Below are 26802 nucleotides of genomic sequence, written 5' to 3'. Positions count from 1 at the left end.
GTGGTGCCCAATGTGACGTTGATCCTCTTCTCTGGCGATGCAAGATGTTTCCTCACGAAGCGAGCCGCAACAGGCCCAGTGACACGCTTCCCAGTGATGTGACGGCGTCTGATGCAATGTCGATCCTCTCCCCTGGCGATGTGAGTTGCTTCCACAACGATGCGAGCTGCGACAGGCCCTGCAACACTCATCCCGGTGATGCGGCGGCATCTCATGTGACGTCGATTCTCTTCTCTGGCGATGAGCCGTGACAGGCCCTGTGACACGCATCCCGGAGATGCGGCGGCGCCTGATGCGACATCGATCCTCTTCTCCGGCGATGAGCAGCAACAGGCCCTGCGACACGCTTCCCAGAGATGCGTCGGCATCTGATGTGACGTCGATCCTCTTCTCCGGCAATGCAAGGCGCTTCAGTGGACCTATGGTGGCTCAACGATTCTTCTGCGACACGCTTCCCGGTGATGCGGCGGTGTCTGATGCGATCGATCATTTTCTCCAGCGATGCGAGGCGCTTCGAGTTGTGAAGTTGCAGCGGCAGTTCGGCGACACGCTTCTTGTTCTTGAGTCACGCTTCCAGCTACTTGCGACACGCAAGTCCTAAAAAAGTCCAGCACAACTGCAGGTACTTTAAAAGAAATCTTGGGGAGCTGGTGGGTGAAGTCTGTTGGCCCTGAGACTTCAGCAGGAGGCAAGCTCTTTTCCAAGCCCTTGGAGATCCTTCACAAGTTGAACAAAAGTGCACACAAAGTCCTTTCTCCTTTCTTTAGCAGTCAGGCAACCACTGCAGGCCAATCCCCAAGCAGCACTTCAGCTTAGTGATAGCCTCTCCTCAGTTTCTTCTGGCTCCACTCCTCAGCAAAGGTTTCTTCTTGTTTCCCAAAGTGATCCAAAGTTCTTGGGTTTGGGTCCCAATATTTATACCCAGTTTATCTTTGTTCTCTGAAGGCAGAGAGGCCTTTGCCTAGTCCAAACCAGTTCTGGTCAGTCCTGGAGCACTTTGTTGACAAGACTCCTTCTTTCCTTTCAGAGTGCAGGGCAGAGACATCAGACGCACCACGGGAGGTGGAGCCAGCATTGTGGAGGGAAGGCACAGCCCTATTCAGGTCCCAGGTACAACTCCTCCCACCCATCTAGATGCAGATCTCTCTATTCAGCCCTGTGCTGACTCACCCTGTCTCCTGGAATTCCCCAGCCCCTGTCACTCAAACTCCAGACAAGAAATACACATTCTAGCAGATGCAGGTTTGGATGGTTAGACAAGAAAATACCTACTTTCTAAAAGTGGTATTTTCAAACACAGAATGTTAACACCAACTTCACTAAAAGATGTATTTTTATCATTCTGAGGTCAGGCATACTAAATTCGAATTTCTGTCATGTTCCCTGAGTCAGTTAGGATTTTAAGATATAATAATCAAACTGCCCATTCTGGCCTATGGAGAACAGGTAGCCTTGCAATAGGGAAAAACGAAAATGGCTGTAATTCACTATTAGAACATGCCACACAGACCAGGGCATGTCCTACCTTATATTTACAATGCACCCTGCCCTTGGGCCTACCATAGGGTGTCTGAGATGAAGAAAAGGGAAGTTTAGGGGACTGGCAAGTGGGTGCACTTGCCCAGTCAGCATGACAGTACCAGACTGCACGCAGGCTCTGCTATGGCAGGCCTTAGACACACTTTTACATGCTGCTTCTGTGGGTGGCACAACCAGTGCTGCAAGCCCACTAGCAGCATTTGGATTTACAAGCCCTGGGCACTCCTGGTGCACTGTACTAGGGTTTGACAAGTAAACCAAATCAGCCAATCATGGAATCACTAATTCATACATCAGTTTACCATAGGGAGCACTTGCACTGTGGCACTGGACAGCAGTGGTACAGTGCCCAAAGCATCTAACACCAGCAAAAACACATGAGGCAACAGCAAAAATGGAAGGGAGACCCACGCCAAGGTGCCAGGTCCAACAGGTGTGATTGCAGTTAGACTGCGATGGAGCATTAGTCAAATACACCATCCAGGTTTGACAAGTAAACCAAATCAGCCAATCATGGAATCACTAATTCATACATCAGTTTACCATAGGGAGCACTTGCACTGTGGCACTGGACAGCAGTGGTACAGTGCCCAAAGCATCTAACACCAGCAAAAACACATGAGGCAACAGCAAAAATGGAAGGGAGACCCACGCCAAGGTGCCAGGTCCAACAGGTGTGATTGCAGTTAGACTGCGATGGAGCGTTAGTCAAATACACCATCCAGGTTTGACTCACCTACACTTTTACCTTGGAGCTGAGTCATTTTTCTGAAATTCATAAATCTTCAGCGGGTAAGGCAGCAGGCTATATATGAGGAAGTCCTCACAAAGTCAGGTAGGTGTTGGGAAGGTACTACTGAAGCCATTGGTTTTGGCAGGAAAAACTCAAAGCTGGAGAAATTCTAATTTTATTCCCAGGGAAGACATGTCACTGGTCAGATACTTTTGGTGTCTTCGCCCGCCAATATTTTTACCTTTGGACTTAGGGCCTGATTTATTATTTGGCAGGTGCCCTGCTCTCTGCCACGTCAACGGGGCAAATCAGTCTGTCACCATGATAGAGATGCCACCAGCCAAATGTAGAAATGTTTGCTAGCCCATCGGACATTCCGAGCATTGGCAGGAACCATCATCTCGGAGGTTCCTGTCAATGCATTGTAAGTTTGCTGTACTGATTCGTCAACATGACGGAGCAATACGCAAACATACAACATTTTTTTTACTTTCAAAAAAGAAATCCCATAGTGGGAATTTCTTTTTGGGAAAAAATAAAGAATTCTCCTCTCCATCGAAGCTTCCTCTCATGGTGAGTGTGGCATTGAACACTTTTCAATACCCCTTAGCACTTGGTTTTTCCTGGCAGTGATGGGCATTAAAAAATTACAGTATGTCCACCTATCTAAATTAGGTGGGCAGACAATAAGCAAAACCTCTGACGGCCGCTACTCTTTTGAGCCGTTGGGATTTGACCACACAGGGGATGAAGTAGTCTCCACCTTCCTCAAACCATTGGCTGCCCACTTCTTATTCAGGTACGCGGGTGGACCATAAGGTTGTCAGGGAGGGAACCCTGTCACAGTTGCAACAGAGTTCCCGCTCCACCAGACATCAATGCTACAGTGAAAATCGCTTTTGGGTGATAATTGTTAACTTAAATGTCTACATGTCTTACTTTTCAATACTATGCACCCTAACCTGGGAACTGCAAGGCCTACGTAGGGATGACAATAAATATATAAAAGTGTGGCTTTCTGCTATCCACCAACATATACATTGGGCCCTTAGTCTATTTTCTGGAGCTCAGAATGACTTAGCAGGGCAAGGTTTCGGCTGTAACCAATGCTGGGTTCCACGAGGCCCAAAACGTGTTATTTTGGGAGGCTAGGTTGCATGGTTTTAAAACTACAGCAGGCAGGCTACAGAGGTACACCTGGAGTATTGTTTGCTCTGTCACACTAGATTCATGCTCTGGTCCACAGGTGACATTAATTTTCCCTACCATATGTGTATATTTGGTACCATACAATGGTCATGTAGGAAGGTTTAATATGCCAGTCAGGGGTCAGCCAATTTCTATATGTTTTAGGATTCAGAGAACATACACTAGGTACTGGACAGCAGTGCTCAAGTGTGCAGAGTCTAAAAACCAGAAAAAGTATTCAGCAAACATAGAGGAGGGATGTACTACCCTTAAGCTCAGAGCTATGCAGTCCATGCCAGCTTTCTAAGAGGACTGAAAACATGGCTCTTTGCAGCTTTTACATAGGGATTTCACCTCTGTTCTGTTTTCAGGTTTTAGTGACTAGAAGCCCTTACTTGGCAGTGTTGAGCTTTACAAATTAACTTACATGATATTATGTAAAAAGGCAATTTTCTCCCACAGTGCCTCCATAATGCAGCAGCACGCAAGCACAACCTGCTTCACCTGCTGCTTGGCACAAGACCTACATCCCACACTGTCACTGAGATCTAGGGGAATCACCTGGCATTGTAGCCCCTAATGCCCAGCTGTCAAAATGCCTCAATAATATATTGCAACTCCAGGCATTGCATTATGTTGGGTTCAGCCACCCTGGTTCTTCCCACCAAGAACTTGATGGAGAACCATGAACAACGGTGCAGTGTGGGTTCTGGTGTTCTCCATTCGGACTTGAAATTCTGGCTAAGGCCTTCACCATCTGGGAAAGTGTTTGCTCATGCAATTCACCATCTGAGAAAGTGTTTACTCATGCACACCAATTTTCCAAGCAGTGAAGTAAAGCAGCAACTATAATGCACTTTCTGCTGGTCCTGCCTTTCTCATAAAGCTATAAGTATAAAGTGCTGGAAGCAGAACAACCAGTGTATTCAGGGTATATACACTCCTAACTGTTACTTTAAACTCAGTATTCACCCCCAGCTCTTTGTAACATGGGGAGCATGCATAAGCCCCTGATACATGTAAATACTGTACACAGGGACTGAAGACAATTGAGGGGGGAATTCTGTTTCCAACTTCATATGAAGTAATTACGCAATTTGTCCTTTTTACTTTTTACCTGTGTGATTCTTTCCGGTGTCCCAGTTGATTGCTAACAATGTCACAGTGTTAAGTGAAGGCATAAGAGTGTAGTATTTTCTTCATTCCTGTGGTTCCCACACCCAGAATACTCGCATCCAGGGCTGGACTGGGAATCCAAAGCAGCCCTGGCAATTTTGTTGGACCGGCCCCACTGTTGCCAGCAAGCGTGAATCACTGTTGCTTAACAAAACCGTCCTCCAGCACTACTGCTTTTTTTACTGGAGGCTGATATTGCAGCACCGCTACGGCCAATCTGGACTTGCTCATATCCCCAAGGAACTGCACATAAGACCCTCTCAAAAACTGCCCAGGATTAGACAAGAAGAAGACTGGTCAGGTTATTGGCAATTGTCTACCACACTACACCAACAATGTAAACGTGTTAAGGATCAGCAGTGTAGGAGGAGTAAAGTGAAAAATGTATTTGTATTTTCCTGCTTGAGGAACACACACTATAGTGTATACTGAGTGATGCTGATTGTAATTCCAGTAGACAATGAATGTGAAACTGATTTCACATTGGAGCCAGTGGATGTTAGACAGAATGGTAGCGATTTGATCAAGTTTCATAACAGGCAAAACGTTCTGATATGAAGTAGAAAGCACTTGGAAAGAAATGCCAGAATTTTGTTTCCACCATCAACACATGGCTGGCTGTAGGAGTGTAATAAATGTCATAAGTTGCAGTCTGTAAATCAGTGTTCGGTTGTACTACATTGATCAAAGTTAGTGAAGCCTGAATCCCATGAACCTGGGATCAGAAAAGGGAACCAAGCTCAGAGTTATCACAAGCTCAGGAAGTTCATTGACCCACAATTGGATCAAGGACACTATAAACAAGAAGGAATGTTCTTTTTGTTAGGGTTACATTTGAAGAGAGCAGGACATCCAAAATTCAAGTTCTTATAGATATGAAATTTAGTTACAACTGCCATGACTGTTGAACTCCTTTACTTGAAACTGCTTGTTGCTTGACCCTATCCTACATAGCAAATTTGTAGATACATTTCTCATGGAGCTCTAGCAGAGGTTTCATATTGCCATCAACAGACGATGAAGGGCAACTGTTATGTTATGTTATGTTATGTTATTATTTTCTTATATAGCGCACAGATGCCGCAGCCAAGAGGCGTCCCGGCGCTTTAGGAGATGGAACACACAACACAACAATGAAGACCAGAACACTGAACTATACAGAGGAGAATAAATGGGTTTTTAATTGTTTCCTGAACGGAAACAAATCGTGGATGGAACGAAGTGAGGCAGGCAAAGAGTTCCATAATGTAGCCGCCATCACCGAAAAGGAGCGTCCACCCATTCTGGACTTTTTAAAACGAGGAACAATGGCCAGATTGGACCCTGCAGACCGAAGAGCTCTTGAGGGGACATAATGGAGAATGGTCTGGGTGAGAATAGGAGGGGAGGCCAAATTGAGAATTTTAAAAGTAAGGCACAAAGCCTTGAACTGGAAAATATATGAGATTTCCTTGTCATCTACTTTTAAGCCTCTGTTTCTTCACAGATACTGAATGATCTGGAGTGGAGAAGAAAACTCCCCCCCCATATGCAAGTGGCAGTGTTGGAATTCTGGAGTATCCAGTCTTAATACATTGTGAACTCCCAGCTAGGGAAGAAGAGAAGCAATGCACAAAAAGTCGCCCCATCCACCATTGTTTACCAACTCATTGTTGACTTTCATTTTATCTACGTATGTTATTCATCTATGGACATGTAATTCGCCATCAAAAATCTATAGGTATACAGGCAGTTTAGTCCAGTCGGAAGTGTAGCAATTACCCAATAAACTCAGAATAAGTACGATTTAGCACTTCATGCTGAAGAAAAGTAACCTATACCAATATTTGTGTGTTCTGGTTATTTCAAATGTACATTTCGGGCCTTTTAATGCAATCTGTTGTTTACTTTATACAATCTCCTAACTTGATAGAAGGTACTTCTTTTTATATCCTGGCGAGAGAAATTGATGGTTGAACAGCATGTGTTTAGCAGAAAAACATAAATTATATATTTTAAAAATTCTTGGTATTGAAATGGCACTGCTTAAAATAGTTCAGGATTCATTATGTTTTTATAAGAAATCCTAGCTAGGTATCACATTACATCTGCATGTCTAATATAGCTTTGTAAATTATGGTGCTTTTTCTGCCATTAAAAGTGATTACTCCCTAACAAATAGGGTGATGTTACATAAGATTCACTACAAGTCACGACTTAGGTTACTTATATGTGTACACCCAAGTCGGAAAAACATCTGGGTGAATGCAATAGATATTTGGCATTTGGGTCAGACAAGGTCAACAGAACAGTTTTGCTGTGACAATATTACTTGTATAGATTTTTTCTTGGTTACCGCAATGTTTCAGAAATGTGCATGGGACATTTATGAGATCATATGGTTGACAATTAAAAGAGTCAAAGTATCAGGAAGTGTAATCTTAGACATAGATCGGGTGAATACACCATTTGAAAAAATGTGTTTTCAGTTATGTCTTAAGCTCTCTAAAAATATAAAGCGAGACCAGGAACAAACATATTGGTAGTCAGACACCGATACGTTTTTCACTGCTTTTCAATAACCATCAATCCTATTTATTGAAAAAACTTTTAATGTATTCAGTTGTAGGTTTGTTGTCAATTAGTGTGCAACATTCGTGTTATGGGCCTGAGTGTTTGATGTTGCTGGATAGGAAAGGAATCATGCTCTAGAACAACTATGAAGAAGCACCAGGAGAGAACAAAATGTCTTAAAAGTAGTTGAGTAGGTTTTGCATCCTTGGTTGACTCCTGACTATTTATGCCAGCCTGATATGTGTTGCACACCTATGACCGTGGCCCTATATATTAGTTTTAGTAAAATAACCCTAGGCAGATATTTATACAGTACTCAAAACAAATTTAGCAAAAATCAATATTTTTTTTAGTGACGTAGCAACTGCACTATGAGCCCTAATGCAAGCCAAGGTACTGTAGCATAGTTAGTATTTGCAAAGATATTAGTCTCTGATTGGTGTGAAGTGCACCCTGTACAGCCTGTTGGCACTGTACCTTCTGCACTTGTGATAGCTAAGCCCTGGATTTTTACATTGCCTAACTGTCTTATTTCACTCACCAAGGGCATTTTGGCAAAGGGCAGCACAGCAAGGCACCTTACTGCACTGCCCCATGCCAAAGTAAAAGACAGAAATGCACAGTATTGAGGCAATGAGGTGCATTCCTGTTCTTTCTGCCTGCGTCGCGCCGTTTCAGCAGCATAACCCAATGTAGGCACCCTTTCACCAGGATTGTTTTTGTGCAGGAAGGACACAAAAACAATCCTAAGAGGCATTTTTCTCTTTCTATATGTGCTGCAGAATGCAGAACACATGGAAAGAGGAAAAAACAAGGAGACATTAAGTTATTTCTCCTTGTTATACCTCGCCTCAAGAGGCATACAGAGTTGTCACATACCCAGGCTTACATGTTTTTGTAAATCTGGAGCAGTGTCGAAATCCATGGGTGTTGGGATTGGAAACCCAACAGAATGCCCATGGAATGCCTCCTGGGCACAGAGTAAGGCGATGCAGTGATTTCTGCTGCGTCTCCTTACTCATGATTTATGAGGCCCCTCATAGCCATGCAGGGTGACTTTGCGTTAGCTTCATAAATCTTGATGAGAGCCCAGTGTTATGCATGTACCACTTTATGTGGTGCAAAAACTATGCAGGGCTCTTATACATAAATCCCCAAGAATCTAAGTTAAAAGCAAGCAGGTTGAAAATTATTTGTTCTCAATTACAACAATGGATTACGATATAGACCAGTAGAAGGAAGTACTAGCCATGAAGACGAGTCCTATATCTAAGATGAGGGAAAAGCCATGATCAGTGCACCACAACCTGCCTGGGTGCCTCTGCACCTGGTGCAGCAATGACAGCTATACTCCTAGAAAGATAGCAGCTAGCTAAGAACACCTTTTGGGCCACTCTAAACTAGCAGTTCAATGGTACAAAAACTCTATATTGCGCCCATCCCTTGTTTTGCTTTAAATGGAAAACCCCAAAGATGGCTGAGAGATGGTGTTTCAACGATAGAGTTGGGGGTGAGAGCCCCTATACTTCTTATCACTTGCCAGGGTGTTGTTCAGCAAATTGGTAAGTGGTGAGGCTACTGACAGCTACATTCTTGACTGAGTTTAGTCATGGAGTGAAGGAGGCAGTCAGAGAAGACCGAGTATATGGATCAAATAGCTTATATGGAATCAGAAATGCAGAGGCCAACATAAGGCATGACATGCTCTTCTACTGTGCGTTCAGTAGTTCAGGAACTCCCTTCAATGGAAGGAACAATTTAGAATCAGCCAGTACACCTTATGAGCAATGTGTCACCACTCAAAAAAGCTTCTCACAAAGGCCTGGAATCCTTTAGACTGCCTGGATCTTTCATCAGAAGCTTAAGGTGGGTTCCCAGAAGATATATATGATTTCCAGAGTAAAGGGAATACAGTTAATTGTAAAACAAATATGCAGAGATCAGAGGAGAAATCTGGAGGAAAATCAATATTGGTCTATCTCTTAAAAAAAGACACTAAATGAAAAGGCCTACAGTTCCATTAGCAGAATAAGTAACATCTGTGCACTTCAAGGCAGCCCACATGGGATGTTATGTTTTGTTACATTATGTTATGTTATGTTATGTTAGGCTATGTTATGTTATATTATGTTATGTTATGCAGATTAGTAGAGTGCACTAGCACCAGGGTCATCATGGCACTGGGCAGTTTTGTCTGGAAGTCTAGGTCAAGTGTGGGAGAATAGTTAGAATTGTGCTAATTTGTGAATGGTGAGCCGGAGGAGCTCCTTCAGGGGTGGTGTGATATGAGTGTGGCGTGAAAGGTTGAGACTGATTCTAGCCACAGAGTTCTGAATGGACTGCAGCCTTCTGGTGAGTTTTTTTCTTTATCCCGGCATAGATGTTGTTTCTGTATTCCAGCTTGCTTGTGACCAGGAAATGCATGATGGTTTTCTGGGTGCTGATTGGGAGCCATTTGAAAATCTTCCTCAGCATCTTCAGGGTATGGAAGCTTGAGTTGGTGACAGCATCGAATTGGGTGGTCATGTTGAGTTTATTGTCGAGGAAGATCCTGAGGTTCTTGACGTATGTGGTGAGGGTGGCTATCACTCCTTGCTCTGTTGGACACCTCTGGAGTCACGCAGTGATGTGCTCCTCAAGAAGATCATGATTTTGGTTTTATATAATTGGTCTTCATGCAGTGGGTGTATTTGGTTATGCAGGCATTGAACTTGATCTTGGTACTGGGCTTCTTGTCCATGTCGGAGAGGAGGCATGTCATCGGTGTACAAGAGGATGCAGATATCGTGACAGCGAATGATGCTGTTTTGAGAGATCATGGATGCATTTAAGAGAGACAGCGTCAGAGAGGATCATTTTGGGATATGATGCACTAAGAGACGTAACTGATGAAATACTAGGTGCACAGGCACAATTAGACCTCCTTCCTGAGAAAAGAAAGTTGAGAAAAGCAGTGGTGTAAAAAGTGAACTTTCTGGAAGCCTACCTATGCAAAAAAGGTGGAGTGAAATGTGTGAAGAAAATCTGGTCATAAGACCAATGAGGAAGGTTGTGCTAATAATTGTTGAGTGCCAATGAATGTACTACCATCTCATAGTGCAATAGGGAAGGGTGATATAATACTGAAGGAAAAAGAAAAGCATCCCCAAAAATTATATCTGGTCACTGAGACGCAAGAGATGTACCACGTGAAGCCTTTCTTTTTAGTTCACCTACAAATGCTGTGATGAGAGCAGATGAAAAGCAAATAATCTAAACATGGAAAAATCATAACATTGATATCAGGCAGTCTTGGTTTGCCCTAGATACTGGTTATAATTTGGATATAGTATCAGCAAACAAGGCTGAAAATGCACCAAGGGCAGAATTACTAAGATTTTGCATCAGAGTTGCATCCCTTTTGTGGCATAGCACTGATGCAAAATCATTTTTGGTATTTACTAAGCCATGCAAAGCCACACTAGGTGACTTTGCGTGGTTTAGTAAAAACAATGTAACGCAGCGCATAGGGCTGTCTTGCATTAACTTGAATATGGAAGTCATTCCATGGCTTTAGAATGGACACTCCCATGCATCCATTCGTGGATTTTGGCACAATCCCAGATTTATTAAAGCTAGTAAGCTCCGGCATGCATCAAAAAGCTACACCTCCCTGAAACAGGTGTAACAAGGAGACATATCTTTATTTCTGCCTTCTACAGCACACATAGACAGAGGAATATGCCTCTAATGATTGTTTTTGTGCAGGAAGGTAGCCCTTCCTGCACAAAAACAATCATGCCTGTAAGACAGATGTATTGCAAACTGTGCCTGAGTTCACACTAGGCTACTCACAGTGTGCCCGTACCAGGAGCCATCAGAAATGAGCCTTTTCTTAAAAGATATGGCTCTTTTCTGCTGTCTCCCTTTCACACAATGCATTGCAGCAGCTTTACTTTGCCCTGCGCTGAATGAAATGTAGTAAATATGTCCCCAAATGATTCTAAGGGAGGGATCATGGCAACATTTGTTAACTGACTTTCAAGTTAGATCCTTGTGAATCCCCATCCATTTAAAGTGGAACTGATGCAACAGCAAGAAGGTGACCTCAAAAGGTGCTTATGGATTTGCATGAGAAAGGAACCTAGGAGAGTGAGAAAAAAGAATATCTTTTGAATCTTGAATAAAGGTTTGTATTATTCTTTTGGGAGCTTCCCAAATAAGGCTGGAGATGCTTTTGAGGATACAACTAATCACAGGCAGAATCCATCGAGGAGGAAGGAAATTATCACTCCACATGCCTTTACATATGTGCATGACAGTTTTGCTTAAGCCGTAAAATGGGATGCAGTCAAATGATTTATATTGTAATTTCAGACTTTAAAAAAAAAAATCCCATCCCATCATCAAAATGTAAATGTTGTAGACTTGTAAAGCGCACAGCTACCCCAGCAACGGGGTGTCCCGGCGCTGTAGACCGCTGGGGAACCCGTCCTGACTATCCCTGTGAGATGGTCCCTTTCTGGGTATCTCCAAGGTGAAACCAGGCATCCCGGGCGTCTGTGGGGGGCCGTTGTAGAGATTAGGCAAGCTTAATGCCCAGAGTTGCCGAGTGTGTTCATGGTTAGAGTCGGTACCGAGGCGAGAATTATCGAGTCCGTTTTGACCCTGGTCCACAACCCTGCCGTGTCGGGAATTGAACCCTGGTCCCTGGCCGATTCTCTGCTTACGGGTCTGCCGCCTCTAACTAGTGAGCCACACCTCTCCAAAATACATGCTTTCTTTAATGTTTCAAATGTGCACTATACAGACTGTATCATTTTGAGAGACATTTGTGTGGGCCTTAGAACGGAGTGCAGTAAAATGACATGTTGCATTTTCAAACTATATTTTAAAATGCTTTTCTATTCGTATGACTACTTTACTATTATTCCGAAAAACGTGCAGATACATATTGACCGTTACCACTATGCATGACATATTTTATATACAAATTGTGTTGGCTACATCCAGTGCTGCTGACAGACTGGATTGTTTGATTACTCAGTAGAGTTACTTGTACGATTGCATAGTACTTGCTCTAGAAAATATTCCCTTTCAATTTAAGATTCTTAATTATGTACCCCTTTGTCTGGAAATGCTCCTGGGCATGTTGCATTCGTTTTCTAGACTGCATGTGACCACCACTGGGAGAGGAAAAGAAATTCCTAATCTATAAACGGTTCAATGACCCATGATAATAAAGCTATAATAAAAAAGAATGATAATTATCTACCAAAGCAATATGCCTTCAGGCCAATGGTTTCCCTTCGTTCTCTTCAAAAAATGTACTCAGTTTGAAATAAACGCCAATTCTCATGTTCTACTATTTACTTGAATGTATTTTTATGTGTGCAGTTAATTAGTTATTTTATTCTTTTATTTCCAATTCGGAAATTAGGGCCACCTATCAACTCAACCGATATCACATTATCTGGAAACTATTTGCATATAGGAAAGCTTAACACACTGCTTAATAGCGCTACTATATTTTGGTTTCAGCTTCAAGTTTAAAAACATTTTGAAGAACATAGGTAGTTTATTTGTTCTTAAGTATCTGGTGTCAGATGAATATGCACCTTTTACTGGTTCTATCATTGTTCTGACTGAATAATACTGAATGTAATAATTGCTCTCTACTTAATATAGGAGAGTGTTTACATTTTACATTAATTTCTGTAATATTTTGTAGAGAAATGAATTTCACTCAAAATACTAGATGGCTTCGGATAGATGTCAATTTTATACATTTGTAAGCATGATAAGACAAAGCAGGCTTTGAAGCTGCTGCTTTATGTTTAAAACGTTTTTATTGAAACAAAACAAACCATGGGGGAGGGGGGTAGGAGGTTAGGGTACAGTTAATACAATCAAAGAAAAAAGGTGCAACTCAAGAGGGTTGGCGATGGATAGCTCGATGGGCCAGGGGAAAGGCACAGTAAACGAAAGGCTAGAAATGCAAACTGTGGAATCCCTGCGTGCATATCCAACACCCCAAATCTGAGCAATGAAAGCCAGCAGCAACTCGACAAAGCACAATCCACCCCCCCCCATCCCCCATCCCCCCAGTAAAGAAAGGAAGAAAGAAAAAACAATACCCCACCCCCCCCGTCCTATGGTCCCGCGTCAGATTAGTCCTCACCAAAAAGCCCCGCACCCCCCCCCGGAGGCCTCTGTCTCACATGTGATCTAGTCCGCCGGGATCACCGGCGGCGTCAGCCTGAGAAGCCTAAGATACCTCGGACAGGTGAGCTCCCGGAATTCGGTGGACAGCAGCGCTAGAAAGGGTTGCCACAGCTCTTCAAATTGGTCTATTTCCCCCGCCACCGTGAGCGACAACTTCTCCATTCCCAGCACATGCCAAAGCCTATGCAACCAACCCGTGATGGAGGGAACAGTGTTGGTGCACCAGTGGATAAGGATGTTCTGGACCGCAGACCCCAGCGCAATCACGATCTGCCTACCCCTGCGGGACTTCAGTGGGTACATTAGGTCATTGGGGAGGCCCAGCAGAACATACGCCGGGAAGCGCGGCAGCTCTATCTCAAAGTGCTTATCCACCTCGTCCAAAACTTCCTTCCAGTAAGCGGTCAGCACGGGGCAATCCCAAAGAATGTGTGAGAGGGTACCCTCCTGCCCGCAGACCCGCCAGCACCCCTTGTCAGTGTGTTTATGCATTTCATACAGTCGCTCCGGGGTGTAATACCAATAAGTGGACACCTTAGTGAAGGTCTCCGTAAGGCCCGTGTGATATGCAGAGTGCCGCGCCCGATACGCAATTTTGTCCCATTCCTTGTGGCTGAGTGTCCTACCCAATTCCCTGTGCCAGCGCTCCCTCCCCGGGTTGTAATAGTGAAACGGCGGGGGTTGTAGGTACTTGTACAGATCGGTAATTAGCTTAGCGTCGGAGGTCCGGGTAGCCAGCCACCTCTCATACGGTGTAATTTGACGAGCAGCGGTGTCACGCACCTGGGGCTGGAGGGCCCAATGCCGAACCTGCATGTAGCGCAATCTGTCCAGCTCCGTCAGGCCGAACTCCTGGCGGAGTTGCTGAAACGGAGTCACTCCCTCTGGGCCATAGATCTGGAAGAGCGCCCTGCAGCCCGCCTGCACCCAATGGGAGAAAACTCCCGGCTCCATCCCTGGGGAGAAGTCCGGGTTGGCCGCTATGGGTGTGAACGGCGAAGGGAAGGTGGTGAGGCCCCGAGCCTCACAGACTGCGTCCCACACCCGCAGGGGGACCCGCGTAATAAAAGAAGCGTAAAGGTTAGGGGGGCGGTGCGCGCGGCGCAAGAATGGAACCTCTTGTAAAGTGTGGCCCGCCACTGTCTGGTCTTGAAAGAGCCAGTGTTTGTCGGACTCCCACCTGCTCCACTCCACCAAATATCGCAGCTGTGCCGCCTGAAAGTACCTACGGAGGTCCGGAATACCGAGGCCCCCCGCCTCCGGAGCAAGCGTGGAGAGGACCCTCTTCATTCGTGGCTTGCGGCCCTGCCAGACAAAGCGGGAGATGTCAGCCTGCATTTGTCGTATCCAGCCCACCGGGGGCTGGAGAGGGAGGGCCCGGAAAAGATACAGTATCTGGGGCAGCACCGTCATCTTAACCGCCGCGATTCGCCCCAGCCAGGACAGTAGGCCTTTGCTCCAGCGACCAAGCTCCTCCTTGATCTTCCTGCTGAGGGAGGCATAGTTAGCCGTGACCATCTCCGGTAATGTGGGCGCCAGCAGAATCCCCAGGTATGGCACCGTGGAGGAGGACCACTGCATGGGGAAGAGTCGCTGAAGGTCCCTCCTGGTGTCCGCAGCCAGGGACACGTCTAACGCCACCGACTTGCTCATATTCATTTTGAAGCCGGCCACACAGGCAAAGGCGTCTAGTTCCTGGAGGCAAGCAGGCAGCGACCTCCTAGGGTCGTCCAAGGTCAACAGGACATCGTCCGCGTAGAGACTGACAGTGTGGACATACTGGCCCATCCGGACCCCAACCGCATCCGGGTTATCGCGAATCCTCTGAGCAAACGGCTCCATGTAGAGGGCAAACAAGAGCGGCGAGAGGGGGCAGCCCTGCCTTGTGCCGCGTTCGATGGCAAACCCACCGGAGCTACACCCGTTGACCCGCACCGACGCTGAAGGATGCTTATAACAGTTGAATACCATGGTGCGGAACTTATCCCCGATTCCCAATTTCTTGAGAACCAGCTCGAGATACGGCCAGTGAACTCTGTCGAAGGCCTTCTCCGCGTCGACGGACAGCAACATCCGCTCCCCCGGGATCCGCGAGGCCTTCTCCAGAACATGCGCCACCCGCTTGGTATTGTCAACCGTCTGTCTGCCGGGTACAAAGCCAGCCTGGTCCGCCTCCACCAATCCGGGGAGGTGTGGACCCAGCATGGACGCTAGAATCCCTGTATACAACTTGAGGTCGACATTTAAGAGCGAGATGGGTCGATACGAACCGCGGAGGGCCTGGTCCTTCCCCGGTTTCGGAATTACCGTGACCGTCGCCCTCAGGAGATCCGGTGGGATGGCTCCCGGTTCGGAAAAGGAATTAAATAGCCGAGTAAGGACAGGGGCCACAGCCGTGCAAAAAGTCTTATAAAACAAAGACGTGTACCCGTCCGGGCCCGGGGCCTTACCATGCTTCAGCCGCGCGATAGCGGAAATCACCTCCTCAACATGGATATCCCGCTCCAGGTGGTCCGCCTGAGCCGGATCCAGCACCGGAAGGGTCACCGACTCCAAATAGCCTTCGGCATCCTGTGGCGAGGAGGGTTCCTCCGCATACAGCGCTTCGTAGAAGCCGCGGAAAGAGTCCGCTACCTCCGCGTCCCCGGAGACGACCGCCCCGTCCGTGCCCAACAGTTCCTTCACGACGCCACGCTGCTGCGTGACCCGGAGCCGGTGTGCTAGGAGCTTGCCACATTTGTCCCCCCCAGTGTAGAAGGCGTGTTTCAAGCGCAAGGCGGCATACTCCGCCCTATCAAGATCCAATGCCGACAGGAGCTTCCTCGCAGCCTTCAACTGCCTCCACAACCTTGGCGCCCCCGTACGGCGGTGGACCTGCTCAAGCTCCCGGACCTGAACGGTCAGCTCGTCCCTCTTCCGTTGCCGCTCCCTGTTTTCGGCTGCGGAGATAGAGATAAATTCCCCCCGGAGGACTGCCTTCAATGCCGCCCACTGTGTCGCTTGCGAAGTGTCGGTGTTGCTATTGTGAGTTAGGTAGTCCTGTATGACCTCCCCAATGCGCTGCACTACAGACTTTTTGGCTAAAAGGGTATCCCGGAGGCGCCACACCCCCCGAGAGGGGGAGGCCGCCGGCCACTGGAAAACGCCGGTGACTGGTGAATGGTCAGACAAGGTCAGGACCCCGATGTCCGCCGCCGTGGCAGCGGCATGCATTGGTCCACTCACCAGAAGGTAATCCAGCCGTGAGTAGGTTCGATGTGCGTGTGAAAAGTAAGAGTAGTCCCTATCCGTGGGGTGCATGGAGCGCCAAAGGTCGTGTAAGTCCATTTCCGCAATCCGGGCCTTCACAGCCTGGGACAGTTCCCCCGTCTGCGGGAAGCGCTGCGCCGATCTGTCCATCACAGAATCGAAGACAATATTAAGGTCTCCCCCCAGAATGACGTGGCGGTCGGGGGAAGCAGTGACATCCACCAACACGGAGTCTAGGAAACGCTCTTGGTGGTCGTTTGGGCTATAAACGGAGCCAACCGTAAACGCTATGCCTCCTAAGCGCATGCGATACGCAAGAAGCCTCCCCTTCTGTTCAGCACACTTATACAAAACCTCCCCCCTAAAGGAGCTCGCTAGAAGAATGGCTACCCCTGCCGTCTTGTTCGCTGCCGAGGAGAAGAACTGGGTAGGGAACTTAGCAGAGCGCAGCCTATGGCAATCCCGGGACAATAAGTGGGTCTCCTGTAAAAGGCAAATGTCCGCCTGCGTCCCCTCCAGCAAAGATAAGATCGCTCTGCGCTTCACGGGGTTGTTCAGACCCTGAACATTAAGGGTCACTACCTTTAGGGCCAACATTCCTCTCGGGGATCGGGAGCGCCGTGCAATGGGCAGGGGCTCAGCAGGTGGGGCGCGCGGGGCAGCCGCGCAGGACAAGCCATTACAGACCGGGCATGGACAACGTCGGACGGGACCTCCCCAACCCCAGAACAACCCCTACACCCACCCGAAACACAACCCTGGCAACTAGCCAAACGCAAACTCAAACACCCCATTGTCCCAGTCAAGCCCCAAAACGGGCAAGTCCGTAGAAAGGAACGAAGTGGACGTCCAGCCACTCACCTCCAGCCGCTCCCCCCCGACCCCCCCGCCCCGAACCCAGCATTTAAAGAAGCTAAAGGCATCTCCCCCCGGAGTGAGTGTTAGGCCATCAAGGCCACGCCGGTGGAGCCGGCCGAGTCCCTGGCCGCCGCCCTCAAAGCGTCGGCCATGTCCACCCTGATGGTAGGGGAATCAGGACGCCCTGCGCTGGCCGCTGATCGTCGCTTCGCCGACCTCCGCCGGCTCCGTCTCTCCGAGGCCCTCCACGACGGTGTAGCTCCTTCCTCCTCCGTCGCCGTAAGCCCCAGGACTCCACAAATGTCCTGCAAGGAGCGTAGCTGGTGTAGCACCCCGTTCCATCGGAAGATCAGGCGGAAGGGATGACCCCAAGAGTACGGCGTCTCGTGCTCGCGCATAAAGTCAGTGGCAATCCTGAAGGACCTGCGTTTCTGCAGCGTGATGGCGGAGAGTTCCTGGTAAAGCGCCACCGGCCGCTCCCGGAAAGTCAGGGGCTGTTTCCTGCGGGCCTCAGTCATGATGCGTTCCTTCAGCGGGAAATCGGGCAGGAAGGCCAGAATGTCCGGTGGATGTGCCGATGATTGGCGCTGCCGGCCAACCCTATGTGCCCTATCAATGCTAATGGGGAAGTCCGCAGCCTCCCCCAGGATCTCTCGGAACAGGTCCCGCAGGTAGCTCCCCAGATCGGACCCCTCGTCTGCAGTCGGCACACCACGCACTCGAATGTTGTTCCTCCGTGATCTGTTCTCAAGGTCCTCAGAGTGGGCCTGGAGCTCAACACACTGCTCCCGGAGGCGGAGAACGTCCTGTTGAAGATGGACTATCTCCTCCTCCCGGCGTTGGGCCTCCGTCTCCACCGTTTCAACGCGCTCACCAAGGCCCTCCACTTCCCTGCGCACTTCCCGGACCTCGCTGGCCACCTCCCGCTTCAGTGTCTGGAAGTCCTCCCTGAGGGAGCTAAACAGTTCCTCCATAAAGGTCCTCGTGACGGGTGGCTCCCCCCCAGTCACGTCCGCCGAGGCCCGGGAGGTCCCCGGCGAAGGCTGTGTTCTGTCCCGCAGTTGCTGGGCCCTGCCAAGCATGTCCGGCAGGGTGCGGTCCCCCTTCTTCGAGCCTCCTCTTCCAGACATCGCAAGCACTGCGGTCGGGCACTGGTCCAGCCGCCCCAGGGATGCCCAGCTGCTGGCAAGCGCTCGACGTGGGTGTCCCCCACAAGCAGGGTCGCTGCGTCACAGGTGACAAGATGGCGGTCCAGCCCGGTCACCACCAGCCGCGGGTGCCCATCCGAGACAGGAATGGAAGCTACAGTGGGGGGCTCCTCATCAGCACATCCCCCAAAAAGTCAGCCCGGCAGCAGCGGCGGTCACATACATCCACCAGCAAGGGCTCCGGTGAAGGCCAACACCACTGATCCCACGGGGACAAGATGGCGGCAGGGCGAGGCAGGGCAGAGCGACCAGGCCCGGCGACACCACCGGGGCCCCCAAAACGCACAGCAATCAAATAGGTTCCACCGCCGGTTTCAGTCTATCACACACAGGGGCCCAGATGGTCCGACCCCAACAGAGAGTCCGCCGTACTTCGGCCAAGGGACAGGGGCCTACACAGTGCGAAGCGTCGCCGACACAGGTCTGAGTGCCAAAGCGCCCGTCCGAAGTCTTCCGCACCGTCGGGTCCCCTCCCGCAGGGCTCCTTCACCCTCCGTCGAACGACGGGCCAGATTCCCTCCAGATCGCAACTTTCAGCACCAGGCCCAGCCGAGGCGCCCGGACAGCACTCCGATGCGCTCCGCCCCTCAGGCCCTCCTTCGCTCCTCGAGCTTGATCGGACTTTTTGGGGGCTTCCCCCGAGGCGATCAGGACCAAAACGGCAACAACGTGCGCACCAGGTGCTCCGCCACGCTCCTCTTCCACGCTGAGCCTCAGCGGGGGGAGAAAAGCATAAGAAAAGGGCTCAAGCTTGGCCGGGCCGGAGGAGCTACAGGAGGAAGCGTCCGCTCACCCCGCCATCTTGGCCACGCCCCCGAAGCTGCTGCTTTAAAGCCACTCCACGTTTCACAGTCCACCTCACTATACATCAAGCAAGGAGAAGCAGCACAGGGACAGGTGTTTTTAAATGATGTATAATTAACAGATGAATATAGATCAGGGAAACAAGAGTAAGGGTTTGACACCACCATCTATCTGTCAAAGTCTCTGTTGCCCGTCCTCTTCAAAGTCACGAAGACCAGCAGTATTCCATAGACGATACCCCTGTTGGCTCCATTGATGGAAAGCTTACTTCGATGACCTGATGGAATGCTGGCGAATGGAGAAAATGCAATAAATCAGAGTCCTGGGAAAAATGGCGATGGTATGAGTGGTCAGGTTGGCGTCCCTCTCCACCTGGGCTGAATGCAGCTTCTAAGCAGCCAACAGCAAGCGGTTGGGCCGCTGTGGAAGTCGAGTGATCGGATGTGGTCACAGCTGCTATGCTTTGGGTGGATTTTAGGTTCCTCTGCCCAGTGCTCTGGTTTTGGCATCGGAGGATTACTAGGATGAAAAGTGCAGGCACTTATTTTGTGTGCCCCATGTGACATGCACTGTTCATTCAGACAAAATCCCACGCTTGATTCACGTGGCTCCCAAAGCTTCACAGAGGTAAGCCAAGCAATACTGATGGTTGACCTAGGGGTGCAGAGCGCCCTAAACCCAGCTTACAGTGGAGTGAGGTACCAAAGAAATTATTGAAGCCAGGCAATCCAGAGAGCACAGCCACAATGGAGACTGGGGGCTAAAAAAAAAAGCGGTGACGGTATCAGACTTTAGAAAAAAATCCACAGGGGAACAAGTGGCTAACAGAAAGGATCTGAATGATGGCTCACCCTCCCTGATGTTGAATTCACCTCCAATGGCAGTTGTACAGCATACAAACAAGACCCCACAGCCTGTGATTTCTACCCTGGATGCTGAATCCAGAGGATTTATGAGTAGTGCTGAGAATGGAAGGAGCAATCGCAGCACTACTGATAACACTATGGAGAGGTTAAGTCTGTTGAGGACACTAAGGATTAAGTTTTAATGTGGATGGTGACCATGGGGCGACCAGCTATGGCAATCAGCAATTGAATGACCCTAAACCTTTCAGCAATTTTAATGAAGTTGAGAAGTTATTAAATCAAGAGTGTCGTCAGCCAGATACCAGGCCAGATTTTGATGTAGAAGAGTTATTTTTCCTCCCTCTCCGACCAGTCAGATGGGTCCGAGGAAGACTTAGAATCACTTGGAGATCTCCTTGATAGGAAGAATGCACAGGCCAGTGACTTTAGCGACATAAGCTCTCCAATTGATGGAGATGAAACCCTCCCAGCCGGAAAAGCCCATCATAAAGTACCCATGACTGTAAGGAAAAAAACATCAGGTGTTTTATGGTGGGACTACTCAGTGGAATTGGATCTTGGACACAATGCCCTGGGTGGAAAGAAAGCGGAGGGAATAATGCATTTAGACACTCTGACTTTAGTGGTTATTTACCAAAGTATCATAAATCATCGGGATGAGGCATGCTTGGATATTCGAAAGAGTCAGTCTGCAAATAGGAAATTTCAAGTAGCTATACAGAGAGTTGCTAAAAATTGCTCTGAGTTCTCTGAGAGGATGTCTGAGATGGAGAACAGGGTAGTCACCCTGGAGAGTGAGGTAACAATCGGCAAGAAAGCCCCAGAGTCCTTGAAATCACAGATGACTGACACCCAGTGGAAGCTCAAAGATCTAGAGAACAGGCTTACATGGAATAATCCTAAAGTGCTGGGGGTTCCTGAGGGTGGCATGAGGGGCTGATCCACCAAAATATATTATTGAATTATTCTTCCCGAATTGACTCCATGGAACTGGCAGGGTGAAGTCCAAAGAGCTCACAGATTCCCCTTTAGGCAGCATCCACAGCATCTAAAGGACAATGGGTCCAAAAGCAATACTGGCATTCTTCGGAAATGTCCTTCTTCATCAGTCTATATTTGAATTTTCACTTACAAATAAGAAGCACACTTTTAATAGCTATTTATTTTTTGTGAGAAGAAATACTACAGTAGAGAGAACATGGCGAATGAGGTAGATGATTCATCCTTTTCAGAACAAAGAGAACAGGTCTTTTTAATGAGATCAGCCAATCTGAAGATTGTAATTAAAGATATATCTCACGATGTTGCTTCTGAAATTAAAGCTAAAGAGTTTCTTGAAAACCTTGGCTCTGGATAAACGCTGGGAAGGGTGCAATCTGATAAAATAGGCTGCTGAGACACTATTTGAAGAATGAGAACGTATTGCCTGAGGGCTATATGTTTGGAATATTTTTTTCAGATTTTTTCATCCCTTTTTTGTCCTTAGTCTACAATGGGAGGTGTTCCACGATTTAATAGATGGAAGGGGGGGGGGGGGTTCACATATAGGCTAAGTTTGTTTTATATTTCAGGTCAGGTAACAGAGAGTGGCATTCTACCATCTATGGACGATTTAGGTCCAATTGTCTTGATTGGGTGGAGGGCTGGAGGAGGGAAGGAAAGTAGTTGGGTAGGGGCAGAACGAGGGATTTGATAGTGAAGGGAGAGGTTGACTGAAGGAAGGAGCATTAATGTGAGGGACACTGGACTAAAGCTATACGTTTACCATGAACTGATTGGCTGTATAGTCAATTTTTGTGTTGGTGCATGAGATTTGAATTTGAACACTTTCATGAAATGATGTCAAATTGTAGCAGGCAGTTACAGAATATCGACGTTGATCTGTAAACTTCTGCCTTATTTAACTTTGAGTTTGAGGATTGGGAAGAACAACAGGTGATGTACCTTGATTAAGGCTTTGTGGGGATTACCATGAAGAATAACAACACCATTTGGTACATTGCTACACTTAACATTTGTGGCATAAACGATAGAGATAAGAGGGTCAGGCTGGATTCAGCTTTTACGTTGACAAATTTGATATTCTTTGTCTCCAAGGGACTCATATCCCCTGGGGTAAGAGGACTTTGATCTCGGACTAGAACTTTTGGGCTGCACACAGCAAAGATTGACTTCTAGAGGGGTGGCTATACTAGCTAAGAACTGGCTGTACAGTGTTTTGGAGCTTAACTGGTGTTAAGTGGATAGGTGGGTCATTTTACAGTGCGGCATTGATGGAGGGTAATTTATGCTGTGATCAATATATGGAGCATACACAGATATGGCTGATAATGTGGATTTTTTTAATATGAAGCTTGCAAAGTGGCCACTCCACTTATACTGTAAGGGGATTTTAGCATAGATTTAGAAGTAAATAGTAGACTAGATACCCCTCACATATATACTGGGAGGAAGCCCTTACCTTTAAGGCACTCATCATGGTCTTGTAGATATTTGGGAGAAATTTAAAGCCCCAGAACCAGGGTATACATATTTTTCATTCCCACATAACAAATTTGTTTGTTTAGATTACATTTTTATGACAAAGGTATTCAGTAATCATGCTGCAATCGCAAAGCTCCAGAGGGCCCTGTCGGATCATAACCCATTGGTTGTGGAGGTCCCACTTGCAGGGATTTTTAAATCACGAGCAAAGTGGACTATTGGTTAAAAAACTTGCCTGTAATGGGGAATATTTAGATCATATGTGGAAATATATTTGCTGGATTTTTAGAGATTAATAGGAGATGTGTTAAAGAAGCGGTGCTTTGGGACACCATAAGGCTGGAATCTGGGGAGAAACTTCAAGCTACACACTATGGGTCCAATTCCAATCTCATTAGAAAGGGCTCCAAATCGGATTTGTGTTTGGCAAATCCGATCCGGAGCCCTTGTTTCCGACCGACTCGTTCCCAGTTACAAACGACCAAGCACGATGCCTGGAAACCGCTAGGGCTGACCAAATCGATTCTGAAAGGCACTGGGACAGGACAAGCCTTTCCGGAGCTGATTCGTACCTCTCTAAGGACTTGGTTTCCTAACAAGTGAGTACGATGACCGATTTGGACAGCCTTTTCCATTTGGTTTGCCCGAAACAAAAAGGCTGCCAGAATCAGTCTTTGGGGACACATAGCAGGCCCCCCTTTACCCGGGGCCCTTCTAATCGGGCCCATGGGGGTACCCTTTTCCCAACCATGCACAGTGTGGCAGGCATCATGGGGTGCCTGCCACAGGGTATACGATTTTCCCCTGCCACTTCTTTTTTCAATGGGAGCCTGTGTTCTCGTAATGAACACAGGCTCCCATTGAAGTAAATGAGAGTCCGACCGAATTGTGTCCGGATGCATACAGTTGCATCGTACTCGCTTGGTCAGACTACCCCGATCCGAGTTGTATGGAAAGCATTCTGGGTCCGATTCAGTAGGTATGCTTTCCGACCAAGATCAGAATTGGGCCATAAAATGGGGGGGGAAAAAGCACAGCAAAATCCAGGCTATACTTTCACTATTTCACCTTTCACTATTAGAGGAGCATCAAATCAATATGATCTCACGTAGGTTGGATAATATGGAGATTCAGCAGAAGATAGCAGTTGTAAGATCTAAAGTTTTGCTGTTTTTCAGTAAAGAAGATTCAGCTAAATGTTATACTTATAAGAGGGAGTGCTATGAATATGGTGAGAATGTGGGACCCTTGTTTGCACCCCTAATGAGGGAAAAGGAGGGGGTGACAGGGATAGATGCAGTTGAGGACAATCGTGAATCTAAATATGACTTACCTGGAGAAATAGTGGATGTCTTTAAAGATTTCTATGAGAAGTTGTATACAGCAGAAGCTGGTGTTACTCAGGTTTGTCATGATGATGTGTTACAAATAATCGATGGGGCTGGGCTCAGTACAGAAGACCAGGCTCTTTGGACCAACCAATATCATAGGAGGAAATAGCAATAGCAATTAGATCATTGGCCTCATGGAAGGCAACATGGCCAGATAACATCCCCCTTAATTGTATAAGGGGTTATATAATGTTATATAATGAGGTGGCACAAGACACATTAGCAGTTTTTTTAAAAGCACACGTTGGGGAGAGCCCATCTTCATGGGGAGTATTGAACATAATTGTTTAATAAAAAAAGGTAAACCAACATTGAGTCCAGGGTCATTTGGACCAAAAACTTTGATTAACTGTGAAGTCAAAATTTTTGGCAAATCTTTCACGGAAGAATTGTAGTTTTGTTAGTATCCCCCAGGCAACACAGGTTTTTTCCCGGTCGTGGAATGGCTGACCAAATAAAGAAAGTGATCACCTTTTCTGATGTTGCTGAAACAACTCGGAAATAATGTTTTACTTGAAAAGGCATTCAACCAAGTCTCATGGAGCTTATTATGGGCAGTCCTGGGGAAATATGGATTTGGCTCTGGTTGCATTAAAGCCATTAAATCACTGTATCTTGTCAACACGGCCAGTCTATGGATTATGAGGTTAGAATTGGAGGAAATGTAGATCTCCAGGGAGACAAGACAAAGCTCTACATGTTCACCACTACTATGTGCCCTGTATGTAGACCCTTTTATTAAGATGCTGGAAAGGAATAGGCAGATCTGTCCAATCCCAGAAAGGCAAGTTTAATGTAAAGTGTTGGCATGTGTGGAGGGTGTAGCAGTTATTACAGTGGATCCTTAGCAGGCTTTAGTGGACATTGAGAAAACAGCAAATGTATTTGGGGCTGTCTCAGGCTATAAGTTAAATCAGGGAAAAACTCAAGTGGTGCGTACTAAGGATGTGAAACTCTTTCACCCTGAAGTGGTGGAAGAGGTTGTCCATTTGAGGAGATACATTTCTTCAGATGTCGGGCATATGGCGGATCTAAACATGGCTCCTTTGGCACATAACATAGAACAGGATCTTAGGAGAATTGACCATCTACATTTGTCATTGGTTGGGAGAGACAATGTCCTAATAATGACAATTATACCTAAATTATTATATTTGTTTAGGGCCATCCTGTTTGTCATTGTCTGGTGAAAATCGAAGGTTTGTGCTATAGTTTTATGCAGGATTTAAAAAGGTAAGCAGAGACTGTAAATTTATGACACTCCCAAGAAATCATCGAAGTTGAGCTGTAACTAATATAACTTTATATTCTTGGGCATGTATGTTGCAAAACATGTGGATTTTAATCATGGGTAGAATGCATATGCTTATACCAGTGGAAGTTCACTTTACATATAAGCTCATTATGAGTGAGAATACTAGTGGATATTTACTGAAAAATATTGAACCTAGTTACCCCAAAAAGATCTTGCTAAATGCATTTCTGTTGTGGCGGTAATTGAAAAAGAGGGCGAGTATTACCAAATATAATTTGCTTTCACCATTATGGTGTTCACTAGCTCTACCTACTATATTTCACGATCTAAGTGCCAGAAGGTGGCTGCAGAATGGCATTTCTCAGCAGGGGGATCTATTTGATTGTTGACAGGTATGCTCATTTGGTGATCTTTAGGAGAAATATGGGATCACAAAACTGCAGTTTTTTAAATATATCCAGATTTGTGATTTTGTTAACAAACTGCCTGACAACCAATTGTTGGCCTCTCACATTCTTTTGATAGAGGCAATTGAGAAGAAGGCCTGTATGATCTTTCGGTTAAGGATTAATCAGATGATCTGGAATCCCAAACCACTGGGTGGGAAATCAGATTTGGGGTGGAGGGTTTAATATTGCAAGAATCTGTCGATATAAGTAGTTAAGTACTACTGACAGCAGGACAGAAAGGCCAACATTTTTATATAAATGGGGCAGGAGAGAAAATGGCTGCTGTCACCACTGTGGGGCTGCACAAGCGCAAATAGTACATATGTTCTTTTTATATCCAGCTGTATGTCTCATTTTCGAGATATTGGCATGTTTTTAGAACATATTATTGGGGGTCAGATTAATTAACATCAGTCCTTTACTGGCAGTGTTATGGGTTGTAAAGCATATGGGGACATTGGGCTTGCAAAATTATACATATATGGTTTCTATTGCCATTGCAGTAGCACAAATGTGTATAGCCACAAGCTGGATGAATCCAGAACCCACATATTTTCTGAGTAAAGATCCAGATTCCTGACAATTTACAATATGGAAATAAAACTGTATGATTGCAAAGGGCAAAAGTCGCAAAAATGGGGAGCCCAGGTCTGGCACTCGGTTACAAGCTGGATGGAGACTGTGTTATAAATCACTAAGAATGGGGTCAAATGTGGGTTTTGGCCCCTGGGTTCATCTTAAAAAAAATAAAGAACAAAATGAACAATAAATTAATAACAGTAAATAAAATAGGAAATGGATAACTACATTGTTACTTGAACTCTTAACTGATTTGGGTAAACATG

Source organism: Triturus cristatus, chromosome 9, assembly GCF_964204655.1.
Source record: "Triturus cristatus chromosome 9, aTriCri1.1, whole genome shotgun sequence".
Lineage (NCBI taxonomy): Eukaryota > Metazoa > Chordata > Amphibia > Caudata > Salamandridae > Triturus > Triturus cristatus.
This window is presented reverse-complemented; position numbering follows the sequence as displayed.